At 37.5% G+C, this 17,944-nt stretch overlaps 1 long non-coding RNA gene and 1 pseudogene across 4 annotated transcripts; both read right to left on the reverse strand.

The window, feature by feature from the left end:
* Positions 1–2,267: 2,267 nt before the first annotated feature.
* LOC148192907 (uncharacterized) lies at positions 2,268–11,550 on the reverse strand. 3 transcript variants are annotated; one of them, XR_015782136.1, is made up of 6 exons: positions 11,299–11,550; positions 10,768–10,866; positions 10,452–10,625; positions 9,633–9,706; positions 4,704–9,485; positions 2,268–4,592 (listed from the first exon to the last, which is right to left on the reverse strand). It is a non-coding gene; the product is annotated as an uncharacterized LOC148192907 (long non-coding RNA). The 3 variants fall into 3 exon arrangements; XR_015782135.1 differs by having other exon boundaries at positions 2,268–9,485; positions 11,299–11,544; XR_015782134.1 differs by lacking the exon at positions 4,704–9,485 and having other exon boundaries at positions 2,268–2,591; positions 11,299–11,543.
* A 3,533-nt stretch (positions 11,551–15,083) lies between these two features.
* Positions 15,084–17,895, reverse strand: LOC148192908 (flagellar radial spoke protein 5-like; annotated as a pseudogene). Its single transcript, XR_015782287.1, has 10 exons — positions 17,576–17,895; positions 17,481–17,533; positions 17,248–17,368; positions 16,954–17,069; positions 16,594–16,658; positions 16,413–16,501; positions 16,251–16,330; positions 16,013–16,124; positions 15,614–15,733; positions 15,084–15,482 (listed from the first exon to the last, which is right to left on the reverse strand). The product of XR_015782287.1 is annotated as a flagellar radial spoke protein 5-like (transcript).
* Positions 17,896–17,944: the final 49 nt, after the last annotated feature.

Consider the following 17,944-nt stretch of genomic DNA (forward strand, 5'->3'; position numbering starts at 1 on the left):
CGCTCGCGTCGTCCTTGTGCTAAAAACCTTTTTCTCTTTCTCTTAAATAATAATAAAAATATTTTAAAGGTTTAGGCACATGTGTGATCGCACGCATCGTCCTTGTGCTAACACCTTTTCTTCTTCTTTTCTAAAAAATAATAATAAAATTTTTAAAGGTTTAGGCACATGTGTGATTGCACGCATCGTGCTTGTGCTAAAACCTTTTCTTCTTCTTTTCTAAAAAAAAATATAATAATAAAAATATTTTAAAAGGTTTAGGCACATGTGTGATCGCACGCATTGTCCTTGTGATAAAACCATATCTTCTCTCTTAAATAAAATTACGAAAAAGTGTTTTAAACGTTAAGCACACGTGGGACCGCTCGCGTCGTCCTTGTGCTAAAAGCCTTCTCTTCTTTCTTTAATTAAAATAACAAAATATATTTTAAAGGTTGAGCACACGTGTGATCGCACGCATCGTCCTTGTGCTAAATACCTTTTCCGTTTATTTTATAAAAATATCAAAAAAATATAAAATCTTCAAAAAACTAAAAACATCAACAATTTCAAGGCAACAGACAATTTCTACCCAGAACTACGTGATCCTTGATTCTCCATCAAGATTACGTAGGAGCAAGGCTAGTCCTTGTCAGGTTCACTTCCCAAAAATCCCAAAATCATTTCAGAACGAATTTTCAATCAATTTCTCAAACGAATCTTTCAATCAATTTCTCAAACAAATCTTTCAATCAATTTCTCAAACAAATCTCTCAAGCATTTTCATAAAGAACTACGTAACCCTGATTTCTCATTTTGAATGAGAATACGTAGGAGCAAGGTCAATCCTTGTCAGGCCCAAAAAACTAAAAAATATGTTTTGTTTATTTAGAATTTTATTTTAGGGGATAGTTAAACATTTTGAAAACCACATCATATTCGTGCATTTAGTTAAAGGTACTGCCTTAGGGCAGGCGTTGTGGGGTGCTAACACCTTCCCCACGCGTAACCGACTCCCGAACCCAATCTTTGGTTTTCGTGGACCGTGCTTTATCGTTTTGTGGTTTTTCTGTAGTTTTCCAGAATAAACTATGGTGGCGACTCCAAATCTCTTTTCAAAACCCGTTTCTCTTTTTTGGATCGTCGTCCCGTCACGATTCCGGTTGCGACATGGAGAGATACTTCACACGATGGATTTTGTATGCAAATTGGTTTCGTGTGGAGGTGATGTGTTGTAATGAAAGATTTCATAAGAGTAACATTGTTAGAACAAGCAGAAAACATAGAAAGATGATTAAAGATAAAAATAACAAAGTGTAAAGTTACATCTATTTTTACCCCAATAATGTTAATATAATACATCAATTCTTTTATAAGTGAGGTAGTACGTGATTTTTGACATTTATTATAAATAATGTAATATGCAAGTGTTATTTATAAAAGTGTCAATTCAATTATTTTTTTATTACAATTTCATAGTAACCAATGTAGTATATATGATGTTCCTTTTTCACTGTTGACAAATATATTGTTATATCTTTATTGTGCATATTAGAATAGATATTATGAGTATTAAAGACCATTTCTAAAAAGTCAAGTTTTTACATAACATTGTTTAATTATGCAAGGAAGAAAACAAGTTCTCCATAAAGTTGGTTACATATGCTATAAATTTTAATGAATAACATAGAAGACATTCAATATTAATTTTATGTGTAAACACAAATCTTCATATAACTACGTAAGTTTGAAAGTTTTCCAATTTAGTTAGTCAAAATAGATAAATAACAATCTACAATGCATTATTTAGATATATAAATCATTTACAATATTAGTTTTTATTGGAGAGAGAACATATTTAATTTGAAAAGTTGAACAAAAATGTTGTAGTTTTGAATTTATTTATTATAAGCTCATACAAATTTTATTACTACATTTATTTATTCATAACTATATCTAATCATCCATAATTTTTCCTTTGATTTTGATAGCATAAACAAACATTTGATGTTAATTCCTATGTTTATATATATATATATATATATATATATATATATATATATATATATATATATATATATATATATATATATATATATATATATATATATATATATATATATATATATATTATAATGTTCATATAAATCTTATAGTTTAAAAAAGTCATTTAATTACTCAATTTTGGACCTTAGATAATTTAATAAATATATCATCTTCATTAACAAGTGTATTGTAGTTTTTCTTATCATGTGTAGCATCCCAAAAATACAGTAAAAAAAACCATATAATAGAATTAATTACATTAATAATAAACCAGTTCAGTTTTAAAATAAACAAACTAACAAACCTTGGCCGAACGATCTTACATAGGATTACCAAAAGTAAACTGTACAAGATTAGAGAAACATGACCGAACGGCTTACAAAAGTCAAATTACCGATTGGTCAAATAACAAAAAAAAAGAAAGGAAGTGACCGAACGGTCACTTCATGCTAAACTACTAACTACAGACCGAACGTCCTACGGTTCGGCTTTTACTTCAACGTCTACGAGGTTCGCATCTTCCAAATTTTCTTCTTCCAGCGCCTCTTCAAGTAGCGCGCTTCCATCTGCTCACATCCACATGGATGATCATTGCAATGACAAGACGGGCGTACAACAAGACAACACAAGGAAACACAGGGTAAGCTTATGTAATTTAATTCAAGAAATAACATACGTTTTCATATGCAAGCACATTCAAATACATTCAGATAAACAATTCAATCAAACTGCTACTAGACCGATTGTCCGGACTGTATGAATCTGTGTAGCTACAAGCGTTCGTGCACCCGGGTGATGTAGTAACTAGGATACACTCAACAGCTGCCACCCGAGGTTAGCCCTATCCAAAGTACCCCTAAGGACTAGGACCTCCTGTCGTTCCCACACATGACCTACCCTCCTCTACATGAGGACGAGTACTCACGGAACATCATGATGAACGGCCAGCATTAGCATGCCCACAGTCATACCTTACAATAATCCAATATTCAATACATGAGTCGTTCCTCCCCGGAACGCTCGTTCAACTTCACATAATTTCATTCATACTCATTCTCGATTTCATCTTTCATTATCATTTTTTCTCAATTTCCTCTTTCATTTCCAATACGTTAAATTTCATCATTTGCTCTAAGAGTATAAAATGCCGAACGTTCAGACCTCTTTAGAATGAGGACGAATGATAAGAACGAGACCGATAATTCTCCCGTTCATAACAGAATAAGGCTAAGAGAATTACTTTTAGATTTAAGAAATGAACCGAGTAAAATAGTGCAATATGTGACGAACGGTATTTACCACTTGAATCAGTTGGGTGAGCTGACTCTCTTGAATTTGAACCAATACTTAAAGAAGAAATCAAGTATGGAGGCCCTAGGCCGGGTCCAATGCAAGAAGAATAATTAAGATGTTAAGGAACTATATTTAGAATAGTTCACATACGGAAATCCAATGCCAGTAAATGACCGAACATGGTAAAGGAAAATATTACTGAAGTTGGACGAACGCTATTTTATCAAGATTGATTATACAATAGTACGAGCGCTTGGTATAAGACCGAGCACTACTCAGTACGAGCGCTAGGTATAAGACCGAGCACTACTTAGTACGAGCGCTAGGTGTAAGACCGAGCACTACTAGTCTTAAAGTATATATATGTATTACTTTATTTCGGGATAACCGGGTACAACTATGCTTATCCGAACGCTCAAACATAGTATTTCCACACGAGGGCACTCGTCCTACACTAGGATTCTATCCAAATGAAAGAATCCCTTTTTAACTATGTTCACAGAAAACCGAACGGTCAATGACCGTTCAGTAACGGACGTACTCTATCATAGTAGAATTTCATATTCAGATTTCATTTACTTCCAACTCAAATCTCAACACATCATTTCATAACCTTATAACTTCACACCGATTATCAATTTACATACTTCATAAAATCCATATTAATAATGGTTTAATGTCTCAATAGGTCCCTATTTTTGTTCAGAATTTGAAATAGGTCCCTTTATTTTTTGGCGTCTCAATTGGGTCCTTATTTTTGTTAATTTGATGCAAATAAATCATTTCCGTCAATTTCATCAAACGGCGTTAATGAATGTGTGACGTGGCCTGAGGACAGTATTGACACGTGTAAGGCCACGTCACACATTTATTAACGTCGTTTGATGAAATTGACGGAAAGGATTTATTTGCATCAAATTAACAAAAATAAGGACCTAATTGAGACGTCAAAAAATAAAGGGACCTATTTCAAATTCTGAACAAAAATAGGGACCTATTGAGACATTAAACCTATTAATAATTCATACTCCAAAACTATTACTCATATTCACATTCCTACACTTCATACATATCAACCATCATACACCATACTCATACTAGATACATACATTCACTCATTCAGCAACAATGCATTCATTTTCAGCAAGCATACAACAACATACAGTTAAATTAGATAAGCTTCCCTTACTTGGATCTGTGAAAGAACGTCCTACAGACTGCAACTTGGTTCGTCAACTACAACTTCTACCCTCACGGTCACTTAACTCTTCCAACTAAACCGAACCACATGAAAAACAAAAATAACTTAGACTACACCCCTGCATGCAACCAGAACGTGGTTTTGCATGTAACAAAAGAACGAACGACTAAGGGGAGAAACTTACCAGCTCAATCTTGAAACTTGTTCGGTTCAAAGTGAAGCTTGAGACGCCGAAAACGCTTCTACGGTCTCTGAATCATGATCGGAGAAGAGAAAGGTGAGTTACAGTAGAGAGAAGGGAAGGTTTTCTAGAGAGAAGAAGGAGAAGATGAAAAGATCAAAGTTTGGAAGGAGAAGGTGCATGCAGAGGAGAGTGAGCAGGGTTTTTCAAAAAAATCATTTTTGTCTACCCCACGTCCAACGGACGTACACTCTCCTGTAGACATCTGTCCTCCACTACTGATTTTCGAATCTTCCATTCTTGACACCTGGCGTCAGTTTACAGAGTTTTGGGTGCATTTTAAATGGATCTGAGCAGGGGTTTTGGGTTAAATTTTTGAGGTCTGACATTCCCCCTAACTACAAAAATTTTCGTCCTCGAAAATTAAAACTTACCCGGAAATAAGTGAGGGTACAAGTCCTTCATTGCATCTTCCACTTCCCATGTAGAGTCGTCCGTCTTCTCGTCCCATACCACTTTCACCATTCTAATTGCTTCCCTTTTGTAATACTTGGTGCGGCAGTCTTCAACGCGAACTGGCTGCAACTCCAGCGTTCGATCTTGACGAAGACGAACGCCTTCCAACTCCAGTATATGAGAGGGGTTGGCTATGTACTTCCGGAGTTGGGAAACGTGGAAGACTGATGGAGGTTGGACAGTTGAGGTGGCAAGGCCAACTCGTACGCCACTGGTCCGATCTTTCTCAAAACTTGATAAGGTCCGACAAACTTGGGGGATAGCTTCTTTGGACGAATGGCTCTGCCTACTCCAGTGGTCGAATTCAGCCTAAGGAATACGTGATCTCCAGCATTGAACTCTAGCGGCCTTCTTCTCTTGTCTGCGTAAGATTTCTGCCTGCTTCGAGACGTCTTCAACCTTTCTTGGATTAGCTTCATCTTCTCGGTCGTTTGTTGAATGAGCTCAGGTCCAGTCAATACGTTCTCTCCTTCTTCAAACCAGCAAAGTGGCGTGCGGCACTCCCATCCGTAGAGAGCTTCAAAGGGAGCCATACCGATGTTGGACTGGAAACTGTTGTTGTAGATGAACTCCACTAAAGGTAAGACTTCATCCCAGACGTCCATGTGATCTAGGACGCACGTCCTTAGTAAGTCTTCGAGCGTCTAGATGGTTCTCTCGGATTGACCGTCCGTTTGAGGGTGATAAGCTGAACTCATTTGAAGTTTGCTTCCCAGCTCGCTTTGCAAAGATTGCCAAAACCGAGATGTGAATCTCGTGTCTCGGTCAGAAATGATGCTCGAGGGCATCCCATGCAACCGAACGATCTCTCTGAATAAAGTTTGGCCAGGTTGGTCATCGACATCTTCAAGTTGACCGCTAGGAAGTGAGCGCTCTTCGTGAGTCGATCCACTATTACCCAAATGGAATCGTGATTCTTGACTGTGCGGGGTAAGTGGGTCACGAAGTCCATCGAGATGTTATCCCACTTCCATTCAGGAATCTCCAACTGCTGCAGTAAGTCGCCCGGCCTCTGATGCTCAGCCTTTGCACGTTGACAAGTTAGGCATGATGCCACAAAACGTGCGACATCATTCTTCATTCTCGGCCACCAGAAGGAGTTCCTGAGATCTTGATACATCTTAGTCATACCAGGGTGTATGCTAAGACGGATGTGATGACCTTCCTCCAAGATAATCCTCTTCAGATCTCCATCGTTTGGAACGCACGTCCTACCCATATAGCATAAGAGGCCGTCCGTTCCAGTGTTGAAGTCCTTAGCCTGATCTGTACCGAGCGCGCTCAAAATCTTCACCAGATCTTCATCCTCCAATTGTTTTTCTTTGATTCTGTCAAAGACGTTGCTGGATATTCTAAGGTTACAGCATTTAATACCGTTCGCTCCCAACTCAAACTGTAACCTTAGATCTCTAAAACTTTCAACCAAGTTTAATTCTCTGACCATCATAGCTGAAACATGAACCACTTTTCTACTTAGGGCGTCCGCTACCACATTCGCCTTCCCTAGATGGTAGAGTAGTTCAAAGTCGTAGTCCTTCAAGAACTCAAGTCACCTCCTCTGCCTCATGTTCAACTCCTTCTGATCAAAGAGGTACTTGAGGCTCTTGTGATCACTGAAGACTTGGAACGTAGATCCATACAGGTAATGCCTCCAAATCTTCAGTGCGAATACAACTGCTGCCAACTCCAAGTCGTGCGTTGGGTAATTTCTCTCGTGAATCTTCAGTTACCGAGAAGCGTACGCGACCGCTCTCTTCTCTTGCATAAGCACGCATCCCAGACCTTGATGAGAAGCGTCGCAGTAAACTTCGAACGGTTTGGCTGTGTTTGGGATAACCAAGACTGGAGCGCTCATCAACTTCCTCTTCAATTCTTGGAAGCTCGCTTCACACCGATTGGTCCATGCGAACGGTTGATCTTTCCTGGTCAGCTGAGTTAGCGGGGCTACTATCTTAGAAAATCCTTCAATAAAACGCCTATAGTAGCCCGCAAGTCCCACGAAGCTGCGAACCTCAGTGACCGAACGGGGACTCTCCCATTCCAATACCGCTCATACCTTGGCCAAATCCACTGAGATACCTCCAACCGATACCACGTGCCCCAAGAATTGAACTTCTTTCATCCAGAACTCACATTTGGATAACTTGGCGTACAACTCCTTCTCCCTCAATACGCCAAGTACGGTTCTTAAGTGCTCCTCATGTTCGTCCTGGGTCTGGGAGTAGATGAGGATGTCGTCAATGAAGACGACCACGAACTTGTCTAGATACGGTCTGAAAATGTGATTCATATAGTCCAGGAAGATCGCTGATGCGTTCATTACACCGAACGACATCACTACATACTCGTAGTGTCCGTAACAAGATCGGAAGGCGGTCTTCTGAACATCCCCTTCCTTAACTCTGATTTGATGGTATCCAGATCGCAAGTCAATCTTCGAGAACACTGAGGCCCCATGCAGTTGATCCAACAAATCATCTATCCTTGGCAGTGGGTACTTATTCTTGATGGTCAGCTTGTTTAATTGTCTATAATCAATGCAAAGCCGAGCTGCCATCTTTCTTCTTCACCAAGAGAACAGGCGCTCCCCAGGATGACACGATCGGCCTGATGAACTGCTTGTCCATCAAATCTTCAATCTGCTTCTTAAGTTCAGCTAACTCCGCAGGCGACATATGATAGGGCGCAACAGAAATGGGTGCTGTCGTTGACACCAAGTCGATCGTGAACTCAACCTCGCGAGTAGGAGGTAGTCTAGGTATTTCTTCCGGAAAGATGTCCGGGAACTCATCCACAACCGATCGTCCTCCACTGGACTTGTTACTGGACGGTCGTTCAAAGTTCATTTCTCCAGCCTCCTTGTCTTCGTGTGTCATTATCAGAAAACAGTTGGCGCCTTCCATGATATCCTCCTTTAGTTGACCGAGCGTCACAGACAACACTTCTTCATCTTCCTCAGGAAACACTAGCCTCTTTTCTCCACAATCTATAAGAATGTGATTGGTAGTCAACCAATCCATTCCCAATATTACTTCTAAACCTTGAAGAGGTAGACAAATGAGATTAACTTTAAATCTACGTCCCTCAACTTCTATAGGACATCTGACGCAAACTGTAGACGTCCTAACCTCGCCAGCCGCTGGGGTTGACACCACCAAGTCGAACTGCATCTCACTCTCAGTTATTCCCACTTTCTCAACACATGCCTTCGAAATGAAGGAATGAGTTGCCCCAGAGTCATACAACACACAGCAAGGTTTACCATACAGCAAGCAATCACCGAATATGAGGTTACCTGAGCTTGTTGCCTTCGCGCCCGTTATAGCATACACACGCCCAACCGCTTGGGCTCGACCACCTCTTGGTTGATTCCTTCCCGCGTTCAGTGGTCTCATCACCGCTCGTCCTCCCATGTTGCACTCATTCTCCAGATGTCCGTTTCTCCTACAACGAGTGCAAAATTTTCCTCCCATCAACTGAGGACATGACGAGCGGTAATGTGGTCCTTCACATTGGAAACAGGTCACGTTTCCTTGTTGGCCAGACTGCCCGACAGCCACCACTGCTTTAGATGTTAGCAAAAATCAAAGATGAAGTTTTGATGATGAACAGATTTACACAAGTCAAGATCCACAAAGACAAATTGAAGATCTCTGTATTTTATAAAGCTTTTATAATAATCAAAGTTGATGTAATAGTGCTCAAATATGTATTAGGGTTGATTCTTGTAAATTTATATTTGATTTATTTACTGTTGAGAATCATCCACAAGCTGTTTTAATCGATTAAACCCAGTTTTAATCGATTAAAACGAGGCTGGCACTGAAAACCCAATTGCCCCTGTAATAATCGATTAAAGCTAATAATAATCGATTAGTTAATCGATTATTCCTGAGAATAATCAATTAACACTAGCCGTTGGGGGTTTCAGATTTGAAAAACTAGCCGTTGTACTCATTATTAATCGATTAATATTTATGTTAATCGATTAAATGCGTTAGATGGCCCGTTTTCGAAGAATGGAAGGGTATTAGGCTGAGTCTATAAAATGGCTCACTCTTTATCTCAAAAATAACTCTTCCCTTGTGCAAAAGATCTCTGAACTCTTTGAGAATTCTGTGAGATTGTTGAAGCTAAGGAAACTCTTGTCTGCAAAGTCCTGAAGTGCTACTGCGGTGATAGAGGAATAGCTTGTTCATCCTTGGTGTGTTCGAGGAAGTGTCTGGAAGAGAATCATCCTTCGTGAAGCATTCGAAGGAGGTGGTCATCCTTTGTGAAGATTCAAAGGAAGTGTAAGTTCATCTCTTGTGGTTTCAAGAGAGGTGGTATTTCTAAACTCTTACAAAAATAAGGAGGAAGAAATTTGATAACAATAAGTGAATATTCATAAATGATATCTGATAACAATGTTCTCACCCTTCGTTCAGCACATTGCTTATATAAAGCAATTTCATCTTGACAAAATGGTTCAATGTCATTGATTTGCAAGCCTGCAAGATATAATAAAGCTCATAAAACGTTCAGATAAAAAAGGCTGCAATAGACAAACATCTAATATTAAAAACAATTATCTCGTTAACATACTGCACTATTACTGAACCTTGTTGAAGTTTTAGTCCTTTAACTTCTCCAATCTGGGCATACCAAAAAAGTGTACCCACTTTTTTTACAAGGTCGGAAAAAAATCAAGTGACTCACGTTCCTACATAACCCTAATCCTAATTACAAAAGAACGAAGCAAAATAACTTCTTAATGCATGTCATTGCATCTACTTAGAACTATCAAATGCAAATAAAAACGTAGATCTAAGGGCTATTTTTCTTAAAAGTAAATCTTACGATACAAGTTCAATTTCCAGAATATAATATGTTACTAGAATTAAACTACAAAAAAAACCAAGTATATAAATAAATTACTCTTATTTTCTTTTTGCGCCATTAATTTCCTTATTTTTTATACACATTAATTATTAGGATTTTAGACGTTCTTTCTTCTCTATACAACTGTATTAAAATTAAGACAGGAGAATTCACTACATTTATTCACTTAAAGGAAATGTTTATATATACATACTATACCGCAACAAGAAAACAGAAAATACAACTACAAACTATATAAAAAACAAACTAACATTCCAAAAATAATACCAAAGATGCCGAATAAATTGTGTACCTTGAATAAATTGTTCCCTAATTTTATGCAAGAAAAGGAATTAAGGGAAAGAACAGTTGCACCTGGTTAATGAAAACGATACTTAGAGAGAAATAGATTCCTGAGAAGTCCATCACACAAATCAACACCTTGGAGGACATGGGAGGCTATTTCCGGTGGTACTACTGGTGATGGAGGACCGGTCACTAAATCATCACCAACCAAAATTGTTTCATCCATAGTTGGCTGCGAATCGACTGAAACCCACACAAAAGTTTATTAGCATTATTCATCTTCCAAACATTTGAACCTTTTCATATTTTAAGGTATGTGACCTAAAGCAAAACAATTTAACATGCCAGTAAAGACAACATAGTCAGTATAACAGAGATGACGTACCATCCATGGTTGCTTTCTGGTAATCCTTCCGCAAAGAAAACACAACAATTCTGGTTTTTTCTCTTCTTTTTCTTTTTTATAGCAGCTCACAATATACTACTGCAGAAAAAAAAAACACGGATTACAATATCATAGTATAGTTGGTATTGCTATTAGTTGGCTAGTGGTGATCGGTGAGCTAAGGCTGTACAAGGGAACGGTTGATGGGTATAAAATTGCAAATGCAGGGGTTTACCGTGGCCTTCACGGTTATTGTATTTCAGAAGTGTGTTTATCTTTTTGAATTTAATTCACAACATAAGTGAAGTGAATGGAGGAATAAATGGTGAGTGAAAAAAAGAAACAACCAAGTAATGTGATTAAATTTTTATAAAAATATACCAAATGACTAAACAAGTATTTCACCATTACGGACAATTTTTCATCATTTCTACAAACACCTTATGGGCATATAATTTCTACAAATGCTAAATGAAATGATGATGACCCAACATTCTTAAAATGTGAGGAAAGTGAAATCGGAGCACACACCGGCACCGGAACCGGAGGAGGAGGCGATGCCGCCGGCGAGTCTGATCAGCCAGGACTTGTATTGGCTTTCGGCGAATCTGGTTAAATGGAGAATAACTAGGGTTAACTTCGGCTATGAACTTGTCGCTGACAATGGCTTTGGTCAAGTGGTAGAGTTGCAATCGCAGGAGAAGTTAGATGGCTGGCGCCAGTACAAGTGGTTCTGATTTGGGCTTAAGTAACTTGGTGGAGCTCTGGAGAAGGTTTACGCAAAAAGAGTATTTTATGCAAAAATGAAATTAAATTATTACTTAACAAATTTAATTTTAAAACTTTTGAAGGATAATATCAATTCAGAAGTGAATACTGTATTTTTTATTTATTTAACCAAATTAAATAAATTTAATAAATATTCAAATGCTTTTATTTTTAAATAAGTATTTATTTTAATTTTTTTAAAACAGACCGAATTCAAGGGATATAATTTAGAAAATAGTGATATAATGAATCTTATTTATCTTAGGAAGGGGTAATGAAAATGGCTTAGGGGAAAAAGAATTTTAGTTTTAAAAAACATTTAGCAAATAAAAATAAAAAATAATAAAAACACATAATAATAATGCTCATATTTGTTATATCGGTAAGGTTCTACAATAAAATTAGAAAATTTTTCTGAATTCATAATACATTTTAGAAAAATTTAAATTGTTCCTTTACAATAATTTAGAAACTCTGGATATCTTTTTCATTTCTTTATATTTCTTACTTAATAACTATTGTGAGACCCTAGAAAATCAACACTGCAAATCCCTGTCACATCACCATTAATACACGCCACATCACTGCTCAGGGAAATTAAAAACCCACTTTGCACCGCATGCAAGTCTGCCATGTGTCATTTTAGAACCTTAGGAAATCTGTAGTGGGAAACAGGTGGCAGTAAGTGAGTGCATGACCGTTTGACGTGGGGGGGGAGAAAATGATTTCTCTGAAAACACTTCCTCTCACTCTCTGCATTCACCCACTTCCTCACGAAAACTCAACCCTTCATCTTCTCCAACTTCTCTCTAGAACTCCCAATTTCTCTCTATTGTAAATCTCACACCTCTTCTCCGATCACGTTACAGCACCGTAGGCACGTTCGTTGAGCTGGGAGCTATCCACTGGACCGAACAGTTTCAAGAACCGAAACTGGTAAGCCTTTCTCCAGTAGCTCGTCCTTAGGTTTTCTGGAAAACCAAGTTTCTTTGGTTGCATGCAAAAGAGTAGTCTAAAGGATTTCATGTTTCTGTGGATTAGATTGTTTAAGAAGAGTCAAGAAGCATTGAGAGTAGAATACCGTTAGCTGGACGAACCAAAAATCTTGTGTTAGGACGTTTCCTTCATTGATCCGGGTAAGGGAAGCTTATAAGTTTAATTCATACTGCTTGATTTTGTGATCTGAGTTGCATGTATGTAAAGTCTGATGTTTGAGCTGTTATGAACGGTTACTGATATCTGATATGATTTCTGATGTTGGTCTAATCTGTCATGAACAAATACTGCTTGTATGTATTACATATGTTGTTTTTGATTTTGATTAAATGCATGTTGATCTGATCATGTATAAATGGAGTATGGTGATTGTATAGTTGGAATGATTCAAATGTTGAAATCTGTATGATGATGATGTTTAAGGTGAATTAAATCTGGAATGAAAGTTATAAAGTTATAAATTGGAAATCTGGAAAATTTTGCTAAGGTTGAGAAATCTGAAATTTCATTCTTTCCCACTGATAAATGACATTCGTCCCTACGGTCTTCAAAACCGTTCGGCATTTCAGAAAGTAACTTAGATTGGGATTCTTTCATTTGGAAGGAATTCTGCTCATGAACGAGCGTCCCAAATTGAATGTCTGAGCGTTCGTCTAGCTCAGCAATATTTAAATATTTAAAACTTTATGAATAAGTAACGCTCGGTCTTATACCGAGGCATTCGTCCTAATTAGCGTTCGGCCTTATGTTGAACGTTCGTCTTTGATAGCGCTCGTCCTTATGTCGAGCGTTCGTTTTTCATAAGCGTTCGGCCTTATGTCGAGCGTTCGTCATTCGTAGCGTTCGGCCTTATGTCGAGCGTCCGTTCTCAATAAGCGCTCGGTCTTATCACGAGCGTCCGTTCTGAATCTCGCTAGGTCTCTTACCTCGCGTTCGTACTAAGTGAATATTCAATTGATAAAATAGCGTTCGTTCAAAGTATTTAAATATTCATTTTTCTTTGCGTTCGTTCCATTCCTGGAATTGGATTCATATGTAAATCTCTTGAAAAATAATTCTAAGTGTTCTTGACCCTCCTTTGTACATTAAATCTGGTTCAAGTTTCTATCATGATTATTTTCTAAGTACCAGTACACTTCAAGTCGAGTCAGTTCATTTAATAGAATCCACAGAAATTACGTTCGTTCTAAGTATTTTTCCTGAGTATCCAGTGAAGTTATTTGGACGTTCGTCCTGAGTGTTCAGTGGACTGTACGTTCGTTCTGTTATTCTCTTACAGTTAAAGATGAAATTGATGTTACATCATATTGAATTACAGTGTGAACACTATATGGATTGAATCTATGATTATGGATATTGGATGAGCGTTCCAAGGAGGAACGTCTCTTATATGATTGAATATTGAATTGGTAAAGTATGACTGTGGTTAGTTAATGCTGGGTTGGTCCATCCTGATATTCCGTGATGCTCATCTTCACGTAGAAGGGGGTAGTCATGTGTGGGAATGGCAGGAGGTCTTTCGTATCCCTCACTTAGCAGGGGCGAAGGATTAACCTCAAGTGGAAGCTGATTAGGTATATCCCGGCTACTACACCACTTGGGTGCAAGGACGCCTATAACTACATGGTTCATACAGTCCGGACGGTCTGTCTTATATATCTTTCTATGTTAAATTACATGATTAAGTTACTTGATGTATGTGTGAATCGAATTACGAACTGTATGTGTGTTGTATTAATTAAACAGTATAAGCTTACCCTTGCGTTGTCCATTTGTGTTGTCTACTGTCCATGTGCTTTCGTCTTGTCAAAATGCAATGATCATCCGTTGTGGATGTGAGCAGATGGTGATGCATCCCTTGAAGTCATGCTGGAAGAAGAAAATTTGGAGGATGCAAATCTGGTGGAAGTTGAAGTTAAAGCCGAGCCTTAGAGCGCTCGTTAGGTTAGTACTGTATTTATATATTAGCTCATTTTGGGACGTTCGGTTATTATCTTGTAAAACCGTTCGTTATTAGTGTTCGTTATTTTTGAGCTGTAATTTGTAACTCTGAAACCTTAAGTTGTTCTGCTTTATTTTTCTTTGCACTTGGATACGCTCGTTAGTTGTACACCAGCCGTTAGGCTTTGAACCTTGGTTTCCTGTTAATATTAAGACTGTTTACTGTTCACTGTTAATTGTAATTAATTCTGAATTATGGTATTACTATATTTTGGGATGTTACAACTATCATATGATGTTGTTATATGGGAGAAAAAGAAAAGGAGTTATTATTTACACAGCTCTGCAACTGGTGGTTACCGAAGCTGTCATAAGCTGTTTGAGTAATTGTGTGAATGAAAATGGATAAGATATATACAGATTTATTAATTCCTTTGCTTGCATAAAATTAGGGAACAATTTATTCAAGGTACACAATTTATTTTTCTTCCTCCTTACTCCATCTCTTCCATTTTACCACTAAATCATATGTAATCTTCTTTGAATGATCTTTGTAGTATTTGCTAATTGTTATTGTTATAGAAAAAGGAAAAGTTGTTCTAAAACTCACATTTGAGAAAACTATATTAGAGAATTCATTACTTTCTCTTTTCATGTATTTTGTCTTTTTACCAGTCGGAGGAATCCATAAAAGTATTACATACAGAAATTCAACTGTCAAAAAAATGGGCTTGAACACTTTCCTCTGTCGCCAATCCCCTTTTCATGCTCTTGTACTATATAAAAAAACACAGCATTTCACTAGTTTGATAACCCAACATGACTCATGCACGCCTGTATTCATCTCCGCAATCACCAATCACTTTTAGTAGATCCTTTCCTTTCGCTGTGGCTTCTCTTATGCTGCCCACATCATCTTCATCAAGAGCAAGAGAAAATATAGCATTGGCGTCTTGAATATGTTCTGACAAGCCAAGTCTGACACCAATCATCGATCCTGCTACAGCAGGCTGCATGTTTGACAAGAGGCAAAATGAAAGGGATATATACCAGGCCTTATCAATGTAACATGAGAATGAGATTTTATAGCAATAAGCACATCAAATTCTGGAGAGAGAAGAAATCAATCAACTAAATTCACCTGATCTAATATATACTTCACTGCAACCGTTGTAATTGAAACACCATGTTTAGAAGCTACTTGTTTCAGAGTCCGAAGTAGTCCCTGGAACAAATTCCATCCTCCCCAAGCATCTACCATCTGTCAACAGATGCAAAGTATAGAAAAAAAACATATGAATATAACTAAGTTATGTGGACAAAAATTCAAATCATCAACTTGAATTGTTATATAGCCTACATATTGATTCAGAGTTATTTGTCATTGATAACCCTTTTCCAGACCATCTACCAAAAAGGCTTATCTTAGCTTTACAATGTAGCATATTTAGAAGAGACAGAACCTTTTTATAGAGCACAAAAGGTGCTAAATGTTTCTTAAACTACCTACAATTAAAGAAAGGTTGTCATGAAATCGTACCCTTTTGTACTTTTGGAGGGAGGGAGTGTTTATTGAAGGACCAGCAAAAGGAATAGCTATGTTGGTGTCAAGGAACTTCTCAGACAATAGACCACCCATTACCGTTCCATACCTGCATCAGAAATTGATCTAAGTGGAAATTCTTTTAGATAAATTCTACTAAACTTTCATCTAGTATTTGAAAGAACTATTTTCTATGCTGAAAATTCTTTATCCTCTAAGAAAGGGAGAGAGAGACGTTATAAGTTTGACTCCTGTATGCTGACAAAGCTCTGCCATTCTTTGTTGAGGACGCATATCGACAAGTGAGTGTTGTACCTGAAATCGAAGATACCAATAAGGTTCACGAACTATATAGATTATTAAAAGAACTCAAAAAAATTAAAGCAAGTGGATATACCTGATTGCTTACAACAGGAATCTCATTTTCAAGAATAATCTGTAACCTCTCTGTATCAAAATTTGTCAGAGCCACGGTCTTGATTTTACCTGTATCAAAATTTAACTAGCGTAGTTTGATCAAAGCAAGAAATGTGAACTTATATGTGAATTCGTAACCGTTAATCAGAAACAAAACTAACCTTCTTCTTTCAAGTCTGTAAGGTGTTTTAGCGCATCCAAGTAGCTTGGATTTGAATAATCCCACCTAAATCCATTAGAGATAGAGGTGAATTGTCACAAGAATCCTGAACTTAAGAGAGTTAGAACTATTTACAGAAGTAGTTTGGCTAGACAGTGGGAATCCAGTACTCATTTCACTATTTCAGTACATAATCAAAATGTATGATGTTTTGTATGATGGTCTCATGGTCATGGATGATGGTAATCGTTATGATTTTCCCTAAAAATTTCAAGAATTGCAAAATGTGGATAAATAATTATGCTGCTTGAACCATGATAGTTTGTAGATCAAATAAACACAATACAGAGGGATTAACTACCAATGGAACTGAAGCATGTCCAAGGATTCTACATCCATCTCTTCCTTGAAACATTGATGCTGTCTTTTACATAGCTAGCAATCATCTTAACTGGCGGAGGAACCCACTTAGTGAGACTGCACCAAATAATACAATGGACAATAAGAAAATACTTTCTTTTATATTTTCAATAACAATTTGGAAATATATGGTAGAACGCTTACCAGCCAAATACTATAAAAGGAGCTGCATCTTCTTCAAATCTTCAAATAGAAGAAAAAGTATAAAAGAATATGAAGTTACTGATCAACTCACCCTCTGATCTGTTCCAATAATTCTGGAGGACGCTCACGACGAACTCGGTTGATGAAAATCCCATATAGATCTTCAGCAGGTCCATCTGCAAAGCCCGAAGAACACAACAATGAGAACAATCCTCAAAAGGCATAACCTCTAAGAAGGCTTGCAAAAAGCTCATGTTGGGAAGAATCCACATCTAAAACATCCAACAATCACATAACACTCAAATTTGAGCACATCAAATCTACTATCGCCTTCTATTCCTCTAAAGAATAACTTCAGCGTGTAGTCAAGGAATTTCCTTAAAGGGGTACATTATTTCAAACAGAAAAACAAGTAGAACCATTTAACTAAGTTGTATATATCAGCCATGTCAAAAGTAGTGAGTCCAGCATCAGCATATTTAAGCATAGCATCAACAGCATCATCCCTGTCAATTCTGCCCCACCCGCCACTGGTCTGCCACATCCCATTCACAACCCGGCATATATCCAGAGAATCATTGCCATTCTTCACGACAATGCTTCGATTATCCTGTGTGCACACACATTGAAACGGCCTCAGATGCCTATATTTTGGTGTTACTACTATTCCTCTCCTAGTTGGTGTTCCATTTGGACTGAAAGTGAATTTGCCCAAAGAATGTGGCAACAACTCTGACATTTCCAAAGTGCTCAAGAACCTATAGTGACAGTAGGAAATACACAAAATA

Source organism: Vigna umbellata, chromosome 9 (genome assembly GCF_029865625.1).
Source record: "Vigna umbellata cultivar VRB3 chromosome 9, Vumbellata_1.0, whole genome shotgun sequence".
NCBI classification, from domain to species: Eukaryota; Viridiplantae; Streptophyta; class Magnoliopsida; order Fabales; family Fabaceae; genus Vigna; species Vigna umbellata.